We start from the raw sequence: 15,201 nt of genomic DNA on the forward strand, positions 1-15,201 counted from the left end.
ATGAGGCGCTTTACAACGTGAGGCACACTGAATACAAAAAAAGATTGGAGACCTGACCTGACCTAACATAACCTGACCTAACCTAACCTGACCTAACCTAACCTAACCCTCTCCTGTAGCAAGGAATTGGAGTGTTACAGTGAGCCTGTCTTCTGCAAATGTAGCAGTTCTTAAGTGAATATTGTGCTTTGTGATATGAGGATACACTTCATTGAGCACATACAGCAATGTATGCTCACCCATTCTTAAGTAACTGATGTACGACTGGATGTCCTCCACTAAAAGCTCACGTAACAAGTTTTGTTGAATGCTTTTATCGTGCCGTCGTAAAACCCACAGCTTCATCCAGGTATGATTACTTTTTTCCCCCATTTCTCTTCCGCATGTGCACACAGTGCAATTGTGGTACATGCAACTGCTGCGGTGAATATCAAGTTGTTGTTGTCAGCCATCTTGAACTTTATCGAAAAATATGATGACAGTGTAATACCCCTTCAAACATCTTTGTCAAATATATTTGATGGAGTATTTGATCACATCTTTGATCACATATTTGACAAAGAAATCTCATAGTGTAATACTGGTCTAAGCACTGGCATTACGTCACTCTGAATCCCACATTCTCCTGCAGGCTGTCTTCTGCTGACTCAGGAAAACGGTTGAGCCCAGGAGGCTGAGTGGGGAATAGTATGGACCAATAACCGACCAACTGTCCAACTTGCAGTTGATTGAACCTGCCCATACAGGTCATCGGCTTTGACCAGTAGCGTAATTAAGTTGTGGCGACTCATATCTTTCACGCACAAAGAAAGACTGCACAGAATGCCAAAACATTACACAACTGGCAATTAAAATTGCTACACCAAGAAGAAATGCGTATGATAAACGGGTATTCATTGGACAAATACAGTATACTAGAACTGACATGTGATAACATTTCCACACAATTTGGGTGCATAGATCCTGATAAATCAGTACCCAGAACAACCACCTCTGGCCGTAATAACAGCCTTGATACACCTGAGCATTGATGGCTTGGATGGCGTGTACAGGTACAGCTGCCCATGCAGCTTCAACAGGATACCACAGATCATCAAGAGTAGTGACTGGCGTATTGTGACAAGCCAGTTGCTCGGTCACCATTGACCAGACGTTTTCAGTTGGTAAGAGATCTGGAGAATGTGCTGGCCAGGGCAGCAGTAGAACATTTTCTGTATCCAGAAAGGCCCGTACAGGACCTGCAACATGCGGTAGTGCATTATCCTGCTGAAATGTAGGGTTTCGCAGGGATCGAATGAAGGGTAGAGCCATGGGTCGTAATACATCTGATATGTAACGTCCACTGTTCAAAGTGTCGTCAATGCGAGCAAGAGGTGACCGAGACGTGTAACCAATGGCACCCCATACCATCACGTCGGGTGATAAACCAGTATGGCGATGACGAATACACGCTTCCAATGTGCATTCACCGCCATGTCGCCAAACACGGATGCGATCATCACGATGCTGTAAACAGAACCTGGATTCATCCGAAAAAATGACGTTTTGCCATTCATGCACCCAAGTTCGTCGTTGAGTACACTATCGCACGCGCTCCTGTCTGTGATGCAGCGTCAAGGGTAACCGCACCCATGGTGTCCGAGCTGATAGTCCATGCTGCTGCAAACGTCGTCGAACTGTTCGTGCAGATGGTTGTTGTCTTGCTAACGTCACCATCTGTTAACTCAGGGATCGAGACGTGGCTGCACGATCCGTTACAGCCATGCGTATTAGATGCCCGTCATCTCGACTACTAGTGATACGAGGCCGTTGGGATCCAGCATAGCGTTCTGTATTACCCTCCTGAACCCACTGATTCCATATTCTGCTAACAGTCATTGGATGTCGACCAACGTGAGCAGCAATGTCGCGATACGATAACTCGCAATCGCGATGGGCTACAATCCGACCTTTATCAAAGTCGGAAACGTGATGGTACGCGTTTCTCCTCCTTACACGATGCATCACAACAACGTTTCACCAGGAAACGCCGGTCAACTGCTGTTTGTGAATGAGAAATCGGTTGGAAACTTCCCTCATGTCAGCACGTTGTAGATGTCGCCACTAGTGCCAACCTTGTGTGAATGCACTGGAAAGCTAACCATTCGCATATCACAGCATCTTCTTCCTGTCGGTTAAATTTTGCGTCTGTAGCACGTCATCTTCGTGGCCTAGAAATTTTAATGGCCATTAATGTATATTTTAGATCTGTATTAATTTTTAGTATACAGGCTACGACGACACATTAATCTCTAGCATAGACCATGTTGTAGTATAGGTTGGAAGGAGCCAGTTTTAAATGTCAGTAGGCAATGCTTAGGAACGTGATACCATAACAATAATTATTATCATGGCGTGCATTTTAGGGACGTTAAATTTTGATGAATGATTTTTCATCTCAATTTTGACGGTATTACAGGTCAAAGAAGATCTGTGGTATCGGGTGTTTCCTAAATCATGCTCCTACATATCACTCTGGTGAATTCTGCCTTGTTTACGCTTAGGGTTCTATCTGTTGATGTTTGGCTTCGTATTCTTCTAGGAAACCACTCGATTTTCGTAGCTGTGGCATGCATTTCAACTTGTGCTACCTTTTAACACAATGCATTTGCAATACTGACTAATGAGCAACTACTAAATTAACTCCAGACCTGCCACTATTTCAGATGAAACTTTAAGTAAATGACCTCTTTGCCGGCCGGTGTGACCGACCAGTTCTAGGCGCTTCATCTGAGGTAATCAGTCCGCTAGAACAGAGAACTATTTAAACCTAACTAACCTAAGGACATCACACACATCCATGCCCGGGGCAGGATTCGAACTGCGACCATAGCGGTCGCGCGGTTCCAGACTGAAGCGCCTAGAGCCGCTCGGCCACACCGACCGGCAGATGGAATGAGCAAGGAAAATCAGCGGCATGAAAAGCGGATAGATCTAAATTTGTTGGAAGGTTTCAGATAAAGCGCATTTCATTTACACAGGGAACCACACACAGACCTCTAGTGCGAACTATTCTACGGTACTGTACCGATGTCCGGAGTCCACATTATGTCTGCCGTTTAAAGAATGCAAAGACGTGCTGTTACGGTAGTAACAGGTCAGCATAATCGCTACGAAAATGTAACTGAAATCACTTGCTAACTCAAATGGAAACCTTTTCTTAGAAAAGGCGCCCTGTTTTTCGAAACCTTGTCCTCTAGGTTTGAAAAACTCTAGTTAAAGTGACTACCTGTGTTGTGATCTGTGGACGTCCACTTTGATAAAAAAAAAAAACTCGCTGCCACTGAAAAAGACTAATAAAGGGGTCCTGGTAGGACGGAAGCGTGGATTCTAAGACACCACACACACAATGACAGTAACACAGAAAAGTGAATACTAAAATATATTACAGTACTTAACTTTGGTAACGCTCGTTACAGCAACTGTAGAATGCATATTTAGCCTATTGTCCTGTGTAGACTGCAGTTCCATGAACACAAACTAAATAATGTTCTCTCAACTACAGACGGAAGAAAACTAATCTTACATCTCGTACTAAAATCAGTCGCTGATAATGGCACCAAAATAAACGCAATTCTGTCAGTCCAACATCCAACAGCCAATGGTCATACAGCCAAAGACAACACAAGTGCAAAGTAAGATGGAACATTTATACCTACTAGAATGTCTCATTAAGTGTAACGTTATAACGATATAATCTGTAATGCTATAATACTGTGAAGTTTAATTATTTATTGCGTTTAATATTGTCCACCGCGTGAAGTGTGATTTACAACGTTAAGAACAACTTTGGTGGACAACGTTCTGTGCAAGTGCATTGTTTCTTTGCATATAACGTTTGGCTATCTAAGAACTAGTGTTTCCTGCGGACGGTAGTTAATTGTTTCCTGAAGATGGCCCAATAAGCCGAAAATTACTTGCAAATACACAATAATCAACCGGACAAAAACAATTTACTTCTTATTCAATCTTTAAAAACTGTCGTAGCTTAAAATGTATAAGCAGTGAAACAGGGATTTTATACCATTATTAAATCGAATTCTAAATTATTATATACATTTTACTTATACGCACATACTCCTACCTATATAAGCCGTACCAACATAATGCAAAGACTGTGCACGCACCTAAACTTAAGATACAATTTTTTCCTTACTTTGTTATTAAAATAATGAACAAGACAACGAATTCTTTACCTATACGTACAGTACAGACACAATCCAAAAATGAACTGTGCACAAACACAAACAAACAGCATCCAAAACCCAGCTGCAACCAAGTGACATAATAATAGCATCTACTTTAAACTAAATTATATTTTGCATGCGTGAGGATAATAATGGGCAGATACAAAATTCCGTCTCAAGCCCTCAAGCCATTTATATATATATATGAATGCATTGAAAATATACGCATCAGTTCTCATACATTCGTGTAGTGAAGTACAAGAAGTCAATACCTATCAAGAATATGAATAACGGCAGTATATCAGACCTCCTTTGCACCTGTTCAAAGTGCAATATGTTATAGCCAAGTACACATCCTAAAGTGTACACCGGAACCGATTCACTTGTGAAAGATAGCAGAAACAAAAATAGATATACATAATGTCATCATATATCCACGAATTAATAATCAGACTGGCACAAGGGTGGAGGGAGTTGTAGACAGGGATCTACTACTAGACATAGTACAGAGAGTGAATATGAATGATCACGTATGCACTATGGTCAACACTAAGACCATTATTGAATAATTAAACCAACATAGTGCGGGCCAAAAATAAATTTAAAGGATAATATATTGTACAACACCCCTCAAAATGTAAAACCAACAGTTATACAGAGCGAAAAATATGAAGGGTTAAAAAAAACTAGATATAGAGTAATATATCCTTGTGTACCTTCACATAAAGGTCGGACTAAACTGAAAACATCATTAAAAATATCAATAGCAACCTACGTTCAGTACACCCTGTCAATGTGTACAACTAAACCTAGAAGCCAATCTGACAAAAGGAACAGGGATCATATAACATCATACTATGATTGTTTCAAAATCTAAACAAAAATTATACAGTGTACAATAAAATACAAACCATAATGAAAAGGTTACAAGACACATCAACGAGAGGAACGTAATACACCATTTAGTACCTTCACATAAAGTGACATGTACCAAGATAATTTATAGCTTTCTGTACAAGCGTGTGAACATATATTCCATAAGTGCAAATGTAGTATAATGCAAACTTATTATGTGCCACTAGCATCCAATCATACATTCATGCATACTTATAGAAAATAGTTTATTGAAGTGAAAATAACAAGTAAGTATAAAGGACATAAGGGTGAGGGAATTATCATAACTGTAAAATAATAAATTTTACACGATAATTCATGACAAAATCTATACTGTGTATAATATAACGCTGGAATAATGAGAAAGTTGAAAGACACATACACAGAAAAGTAATTCAATTATGTATCTCCAACATAACACGATGAATGCTCGTATACAAAAGTAAGCTTGTAGCCTTTTTTATAACTGTGTGAACAAGATGTCCAAAAATGTAGAAATATTCCATTTTATTCTACACTTGTATTATCTTTGGCTGTGTTATCTTTGGCTTAGTTTTGTGTTCTCTTGGATTGCACTTGTATGTCGGACTGCCAGTATTTCACTTTCTGTTGACCAAGTCATTGATACCTAATACCTTTGTTAAATGTTTCTCTCAATTTGAATTGACCACGGTAACCTTCGTACTTGAAGACTTGTATGTCATGTGATGTTGCCACTGTCAGAAATTTTTTTCGTATATATCAGAAGTATTTGATTGTGTTTTTCTTTGGATCTTGTATTGTGTTTCGATGTTCATAGATTTTTCTTCTATTTTGTTCACATGTGCAGAACCGTAAAATTGGTCTTGACCGAAACCAGTTGTGAATAAATAAAGTTACAAGATAGCTTCGTGTCATCATGTATTTTTCTGAGTTCTATTCATACCTGCAGAATGTTGATTACGGTATAAAATTATCTAGTGTGGTATGTGGTACCATCTGCATTCACCACCCGGTATCCAGCATCATGCGCTGTGGGAATTTGTTTCGTGCGCTATGGTACTGTACAACTTTTTGTGCACTTCAGTAGGACAGCAAAACACGCTTTGAATTAAGAATGCACTCCAGCCTTTCCTCAGACGTTGGTAAGGGCGCTATATCGAGAAGAGTATTAGGATGAGAGTTTGCAGACACAACCACACACACACACACGCACACACACACACACACACACACACATACACTGCCGTATTGCTCTGTTAGTTCTGTCTCTGATCCCTACTCCACTCTCGTTGTTCTCGTAGTTCATTCTTTGCTACAAAATTGCGGAAGTTTGGTCTCTGACCCCTGCTTCGCTATCTTTCTTCTCATAATTTGTTCAACGTGTCCCAGAGACGACATATTACTCTGCTAATTCGATCGCTGACCCCTTGCTCTGCCATCTCGGTTCTCATAGTTTGATCCGTGACCATCAAAGATGTTTCAGTGGTAGTTTAATCTCTGACACTCTGCTCCACCAGCTTCATTCTTGTAATTCGATCACTGGACCTTCCGGAGACATTACAACAGTAGCTTGATCTCTGACACCTGCTTTGTCATCTGCCTCTGGGATATACTGGGTAAATCACCATAAATTTACACTACAAATATTGCGGAAATGGAAAGTGCTATTGATATGCAGTTTTCACGTAATGGGGCTCGTATTGTCAGTCAATCAACAGATTGTAATAATACCTAGGAAGTATATTTTTTGCACAAACATACAGTTTTTAAACATAAATATGCTTATTGACATTAACAAACTAAAGGTGGGGTAAATTGTAAGGTCAGTGGTGCTTGTTGCAGAGTTCTAGTGCGAGTCGTTTACGAGATATCGTCTTTTGAAAAGCTCCCACAATGACACTTGTACAACACCTGTATTAGCACATATTAAAGAGTAACACAGGTTCATACACTAGTTATGTGGACCCTGATCAGTAAAGAGACAATTTACCGTGATATGAACATTGAAAGTGGATTCACCTCGTGATTCTTGAAGTTTTCCCGGCTTACTGAATGTTCGATGAGATTTCGGGATTGCAGCCGGATCACGTTGACTTCTTGCCACGATATTTCTGCTGGCAATCGTCCAGCTATCTTCAGTTGAGTGTCCGTCACTGGAGACTGCAAGTTCCCGTAGTCAACTTTACAGCAAAAACCTGGCGCGAAAACGCATGCGCATTGGCCTCCGTCACAGGAGCGTCCTCTATCGAAATCCGCGCCCTCTGGAGCTGCTGTTCTATGTGTGGAGTGCAGGCGCATGCTTAAAGGTGAAAACTACATGTCCGCCCTCTGTCGGAATGCGCGCTCGAGTCGCTAAAAACAGACGTCAGATGTCGCCAGACGTGTCATTGTGAATAAACTGTCTTCTCTCAGAGGAAATTAGAGAGCTCACCTAGTCCCAAGCCGTGTCCAGTTGAAAACCGCCATCACGATTTATAAGTTGGCCGTAGCTGAGCACTGTATTACCATAAGACATGCTATGTATTTTTCTGCCACGAAAATTTGGGCCCCAATGAAAGCTTTTTGGGATTCAGTAATCAAAAAATCTGTGGAAATACGCCTAGCGCAAAATAAGTCGTCGTTGTCATTTTGTGTCCAATGTGCATAAACAGCCGTATGCGGATCAGACGGTGAGCGATGCTATGATTCGTTTAACTCCGGATCGTGAGATGCGAGAGCGTGCCCTCCAGTGTGAAAACCCAACCCTCTCTGAGGTTTCCGCTACGGCTCAGTCGTTCGAGATGTCGCGAACCAAATTGAGTCAAGGTGTGAGACAACAGCAGTCCAACCCTCTCCTCCACACCAAGCTTCAGACAGTTCACGAGTGGAAGACACGGTTGTGGTGGTCCGCACACGACCACAGCGCTAAGGCGGCCGGACTCGCTCCCAGCACCACCTGCACCAATAAAGTAAACAGCCCGGTAAACAACAACGAATGCGTTACACGCTCCCGTCCTGACCTTACTATTTCATTAATCACGAGCGCCCATACTGCCCAAAACGCTGGGCTACCTTTCGTAATTGCAACAGAAAAGATCACATTGCTTCTGCTCGTAATGCGAAAATTCAGCACAACGATCCTGATGCGGATATGGACGTTGTATCGACTATTTCTGTTGCTCCAAACACGCTTTTCATTTATGTTATGGTTTTTCATTAAGTTCTGCACATGCAGGTGGCTACAGGAGCTGCGGTAACCTTGTTAAACTCTCAAACTTATATGGATTTGAGCTCACCTTCGCTTCTCCCTGTGTCACCAAAGTTAGTAAACTACAAAAAGCAGATTACTCCTATTCTCGCCCAATACTCTGCTCCAGTGAACTACAAGTCAGCATTCCAGTCACTCTCATTTCTTATTGTAGATAACGCACATAAGTAGAATTTTCAGATTAGATGCTTTTAAGTTGTTTGGTTTTACCATTTCAGATGACGTTAATTTAGTGCCTGAACATGTGGCGTATACACAGTTGCATTATGTTCTCATTTTCCCCCTTGTTCTCTCTTGTACTGGGGTGTGCCAAAAATCCACAAGCGCGCGCTACCGTGAAACCTTCTGCTCGGCATCGCTTTTTCCGGACCCGTCCGCTTCCAGTGGTACTCAGGGAACAAATGAAAAAGGAATTAGATCGCTTCACGGAATCCGTCGTTGTTCGGCCTATTACATCAAGTGAATGGTCTATCTTCTTAGCTATAGTAAAGAAACCGTAGTGCCCGTTGCGCCTCTGCGGCGATTTTAAAATGTCTGTGAACGCACACTGTACAGTGGATAAATACCCGATACCGTGTCCGGAGGAACACTCTGCAAATTTATCAGGTGGTCAATATTTCTCAAAAAACTGACTTGTCCGATGCCTATTTAAAATTCCCTTTAGAGACAGTCACAACGTATGTTACTTGACAACACCCCTTTTGGACTGTATCGATACTTCCGGTTGCCTTTTGGAGTCGCCAGCGCTCCCGATATTATCGAACGATCTCTGGAACGACTTACAGCGTCTCTGCCGGGTCGTGCAAACTATTTGGACGACATTGTAGTTCTGGAGCCTTCACTGAGGAACATTTATATCACTTCTGTACCGTTTCTTCTGTCCCCCAAACGGCCGGATTGAAGAGTGATTTAGAAAAATGTCAATTTCTTCAACCTTCTATCATTTACCGTGGGTTTGAAGTTTCTCGCGAGTGTTACAGATGCCTGTGTCAGAATGTTTCTGCCATTCTGTAGCTTCCACGTCCTACGTCACTTAAAGAACTTCAGGTTTTTCTGGGCATTCACATACTACCACAAATTTTTGCCTGGGCCAGCGACAATCGCACAGCTGGTTTGTGCATTGCTGCACAGAGGGACTCAGTTTCGCTGGTCACCGGCTTTTGAAACCTCGTTTTCCACCCTTAAGACCATGTTACAGTCTGCGCCCTGCTTAGTGACGTATCAACCACTTGTCCTCGCGACGGACGCTTCACAGTACGGGTCGGAGGGAGTGCTGGCTCATAGATATCCCGTTGGCTCTGAGCAGTCTATTGCTTATGCCTTAAAAAGTCTGTCTCCTGCTCGGACTAGGTACTCTCAGATAGAAAAAGAAGCTTTGCCCATTGTATATGCAGTGAAGAAATGGTACATGGTACCAAATTCCGCCTTGTCAGCGATCACAAACCACTGGTTTCCTTATTCAGTCCTTCAGCGGCATTATCAGATAAACCGTCACATTGCATTCAACGCTGGGCTCTTTTCCTTTCGCGTTACTAGTAAGAGATTCATTTCCACCCTACAAATCAACTCGCAAATGCCGATGCTTTGTCCCACCTGACTGCCGGTCGGGACCCAGTATTTGATCAGGAGGAATTGCTCTATTTTCTCATTGATGTCGCAGACAGTTGATGGTTTTAATGTCACTAACACAAGGATCATGAAAGCTGTAGCGTTGGACACCGTTTTGGGAAAAGTCATAACATTCGTACAACACGGTTGGCCAGATTCACCATCTTCCCATGCGTCCGATCCCTTCCATAATTATTACATCTTGGGCGGTGATCCCCTCAGTGCTTCGTTGGGGGTTCTCCGTTTATTACATGCAGTGTGTGGTATAGTCAATGCCCACACCGTGGCGCCTGCAGCTGCGTGGCCGCGGTCTTTACCTCATACCGCCAACGGCCGGCACGCCCTGCTTATGCGCAGCTCTGCACAGGTGTACAGCGCAGGCGCGGGCCTCACACACTGAGTGTCTCCGCACTGTCATGGCAACCTAGGCCGGCGTCCTCCCGAGAGATAGTTACGTGAGGCCGCGCCGCCAATCATAACAGGACACGACAAGCGGACTCGGTTATGGCGGGCATATTCCTCCGCCACTCGCACTATACGAGGTGCATTCAAGCTCTAAGGCCCCCGATTTTTTTTCTCCGGACTGGAAAGAGATAGAAACATGCGCATTCTTTTAAAATGAGGCCGCGTTCATTGTCAATACGTCCCAGAGATGGCAGCACCGTACGGCAGATGGAATTTTACCGCCAGCGGTGAGAATGAGAACTGTTTTAAATACTTGAAATGGCGACGTTTTCCTTACTTGAACAGCATGCAATCATTCGTTTTCTTAACTTGCATGGTGTGAAACCGATTGAAATTCATCGACAGTTGAAAGAGACATGTGGTGATGGAGTTATGGATGTGTCGAAAGTGCGTTCATGGGTGCGACAGTTTAATGAAGGCAGAACATCATGTGACAACAAACCGAAACAACCTCGGGCTCGCACAAGCCGGTCTGACCACATGATCGAGATAGTGGAGAGAATTGTTTTGGGGGATCACCAAATGACTGTTGAACAGATCGCCTCCAGAGTTGGCATTTCTGTGGGTTCTGTGCACACAATCCTGCATGACGACCTGAAAATGCGAAAAGTGTCATCCAGGTGGGTGCCACGAATGCTGACGGACGACAACACGGCTGCCCGTGTGGCATGTTGCCGAGCAATGTTGACGCGCAACGACAGCATCAATGGGACTTTCTTTTTGTCGGTTGTGACAATGGATGAGACGTGCATGCCATTTTTCAATCCAGAAACAAAGCGCCAGTCAGCTCAATGGAAGCACACAGATTCACCGTCACCAAAAAAATTTCAGGTAACCGCCAGTGCTGAAAAAATGATGGTGTCTATGTTCTGGGACAGCGAGGGCATAATCCTTACCCATTGCGTTCCAAAGGACACTACGGTAACAGGTGCATCCTACTAAAATGTTTTGAAGAACAAATTCCTTCCTGCACAGCAACAAAAACGTCCAGGAAGGGCTGCGCATGTGCTGTTTCACCAAGACAATGCACCCGCACCACGCAACAGTTTCTTCGTGATAACAACTTTGAAGTGATTCCTCATGCTCCCTACTCACCTGACCTGGCTCCTAGTGACTTTTGGCTTTTTCCGTGGCCGCACATTCACCAGCTGTGCTACTATTGCCTCAGCGATTTTTCAGTGGTCAAAACAGACTCGTAAAGAAGCCTTCGCCGCTGCCATGGAATCATAGCGTCAGCGTTGTGAAAAATGTGTACGTCTGCAGGGCGATTACGTCGAGAAGTAACGCCAGTTTCATCGATTTCGGGTGAGTAGTTAGTTAGAAAAAAAATCGGAGGCCTTAGAACTTGAATGCACCTCGTATAGCCGCATACGCCGCCATGCCTGGCAGTCTCGTGTCGGGCTACCTGCATGCTACATCGACGTCGCGCCCCGGAACGACGCTGCGCTACGACTGTTTACCATACCGGACTTGGACTCTGCAGCCCAGTCGGTGCTCTTGATCAAGCACAAAGTTGTGTTAGTATTGTGGAACTGTTGGCAATAAACAGAATTTGAAACTCACACCAATCGTTATTTGTTGTTTCTCCAATTACAGATACAACACAGATCAAAGGGTGTATCACACACAAAGTATTGGCCCGTTGACACGTTTTTACCCGAATAGGACCGTAATGTTACCCACTTGATTGCCTCCTGTACACAGTGCGCGACGCATCAAGCAGCTCCCCAGGTGTTGTTGTCGCCTTGGTCTACGTCGTTGCATGCATGCGACCGTATACATGTAGACTTTGCTGGCCCCTTTCTCAACGCTCATTGGCTGTTGGTCGTTGACGCATATTCTCGTATTCAATACGTTGTTCACAGTTTCCACATCCACAACTGATACCATCGCAATCCTGTCCAAAAGTTTTTCACTTGAAGATTCGTCCACAACGTTAGTGTCCGATAATCGTCCACAATTTTCATCGCAAGAGTTTTTAGCATTTTTTTTATTCCTTTGGTATCCATCACACCCTCATCCTGCCGTGGAAGACCAGTGCAATCTTTCAAAACTCAGATGAAAAAGTATGTTGCGAACTCTTCATCCGACATTGCCTTAGATTGGTTTCTCTCCTCGTATGGATTCACGCCGTTCGGCGAGAAGAGCCTGATGGAGCTACTCCACAGGCGCCAGCCGAGGACGCTGCTACACCTTTTGCGTCCTCCACCTGGACATCAACCGGTCCAGTTGCCATGCCTCTTTCGGCTAGATGTGGCTGTCTGGGGCCCTAAATGGGTTACACCTGTCACCGCCCGTTGCCGGAGCGGCGTCTCTGCAACATGCCTCTGTTCAAGGCACCATGTTCAGCTTCGCCTTCGCATGGACAGCTGATGTCACACCAATGCCTACCTGTTGCTACCAGTTCTCCACTCCCATGTGGGTGAGGCATCTGTCCTTGGTGGCCAAAGCAGCAGAACCTCTATTGCTTCCGACATCATCATCAGGGATTCTGTCACCCATTCCTGAAAAACTACTAATACCAGTATCATCAGCACCACGAGTACCATCACCAGAGCCAATGCCCGATGTCGACATGGAAATGGCCTCAGCTTTGCACTTGCAAGTCTTGCCGTATGGTTTGACACAGGAAGGCGGGTGCAGTACGTGTCTGCTCCCAAAGCACTACAGACCATACGCTCCTGTTGCAGCACGCCACCTTAGCCAGAGCTCAGTGGACAATATGGACGTCTCAAGAACCGCCTCAGAGAGGAGGGATGCAGTGACGCGTGCATGTACTTTCAAAAGGCCACACACGTAGCAGTGTTATGTCGACCGCAGAGGGCACCTTAGACGTGTGTGTGTTTGTGTGTGTGAGAGAGAGAGAAAGAGAGAGAAGTCATCGTCAAAGCCTGCCACAGGCCCAGTGTATTTAAGCTAGCCTCAACCTCAGAGCTCTATGTGCATTTCTAGAGCTATTGTGTACATAATTGGTTCCTGCTGAATGTTACTTCAATACTGTGTTCAGGTTGTTAACGCTTCTGTGGAATAAAGTTGTGTTTAATCTAATGTTTGTGTTGCACTTATACCTAATTACAACAGTTTGTTTACGCACATGTTGCCACCTTAACGAAGTATATGCTAAAAACTAACATCTTGTGTCTGAGAGAGAGAGAGAGAGAGAGAGAGAGAGATAACATATGTATGACGTGTGTGTGTGTGTGTGTGTGTGTGTGTGTGTGTGAGTGAGTGGGTTGGTAGATGTGTCAGTGGTTATGCAGAGCGACTTGTAGAAAGTTGAATATGAATGTAATAACTGTCGGAGAGTGGTTGAATGTTTCAGTGATCAGCTAATTTGAGTTTTGGTTTAAATTTTTGTGGAGGGGTTCATGCACGAGTCAATGGCAAGTACTTGGGCAGTATATTATGGTAATAATCCTCTGTTGGAATGTGAGTCTATTATTTTATCTATCGATGCAAATGGTGGGTTGTATGTCATGTGTAACTGATCATTCAACATGTGGTGTTTTTTGTATGTGGTAGTTTTCTTACAGGGTTAGGAGGTATTTTTATTGTTGATTCTAATTATTTTCATGTCTTCTTCTCTAGAAGATGGTTTGTGATTGTGTTCCCTTAGCAGTTCTGCAAAAACGGAGTGCTTTATCCCGTACTTTCATGCTCTCATATGTTTTCTGAGTCAGACATCAAACGATCTGCCTGTTTATCGTATGTATCTGCTATTACAATTGTTACACTGTGGTCGATACATACCTCTTCTGGTATGCGTCTATGTCTTTTGTCGGCTTTGGTATGTATTTTTGGATAGTATTGACTGTTGTGGATGCTATGTTTATGCCCTGTCTTCAGAAAATGTTGCTGATTTTATGTGTGAGCTTGTGTTTGTATGTCACTGTGTACTCTAAAAATGGTTCAAATGGCTCTGAGCACTATGGGACTTAACATCTATGGTCATCAGTCCCCTAGAACTTAGAACTACTTAAACCTAACTAACCTAAGGACATCACACAACACACTGTGTACTCTGTTGAATGGCCAAGTACACATGACAAACAACGCACTGTTTACATTAATAGACAACGTGATAGAGTAACACTTCAACAGATGATTATTATCATAATGACACCACGCAACCCTTTTCCACTCACTCGTCCATGAACCCCTCCACAAAACATTTAAACAAAAGCTCATATCAGCTCAACAGCAAAATTTTCAATCAATCTGTGACAACTATTACATTTATGTTCAGCTTTCTAGAATTCACCGTGAATAACCACCGACACATGCACACCCCACCCGCAACACACACATAAAGCAAACAGCATATACTTCATTACATTGGCAACAGGTACGTAAACAAACCAAACTGAAAGAGCAGGCAGAAAACTTTTCGATAAAACATTTAAACTAGTGACAGAAGATTAATAATGCAATGCAGCAGTTAGCTCTAAGAACATGAAAATTCTGAAAAAAACGTTAGTAAAATGAAAAATGTGCTTATGTTGCATAAGTGATGTTATAGTGCGACCTCTATCATTTGAGCATATGAGAGGAAACGCAGATGCAGCGAAAATCTCGAATAACTGTAAGTAGGCCTACAGTAATCAGTTATTTATGTAAAAAACAAGGCGTAAACTCTTTTATAATTTACGAATATCGATATCAAAACAAACTGTGTCATTCCAGATTCCATAAAGATGCCTTAAAGTGAAAGATGAAACGCGTCCGGAACAAATAAAATAAAATGCTACATGAAACAGGTGATTTTTATTTACAAGATAA

General features: G+C 43.1%; 1 protein-coding gene across 1 annotated transcript in view; it reads left to right on the forward strand.

Annotated features, from left to right (window-relative positions):
* The window catches only part of LOC126483885 (visual pigment-like receptor peropsin), a 165,396-nt gene that overhangs the window by 22,841 nt on the left and 127,354 nt on the right, over positions 1-15,201 (forward strand). The gene's annotated exons all lie outside the window — the stretch shown is intronic.

Source organism: Schistocerca serialis, chromosome 6 (assembly GCF_023864345.2).
Source record: "Schistocerca serialis cubense isolate TAMUIC-IGC-003099 chromosome 6, iqSchSeri2.2, whole genome shotgun sequence".
In the NCBI taxonomy this organism is placed as follows: Eukaryota; Metazoa; Arthropoda; class Insecta; order Orthoptera; family Acrididae; genus Schistocerca; species Schistocerca serialis.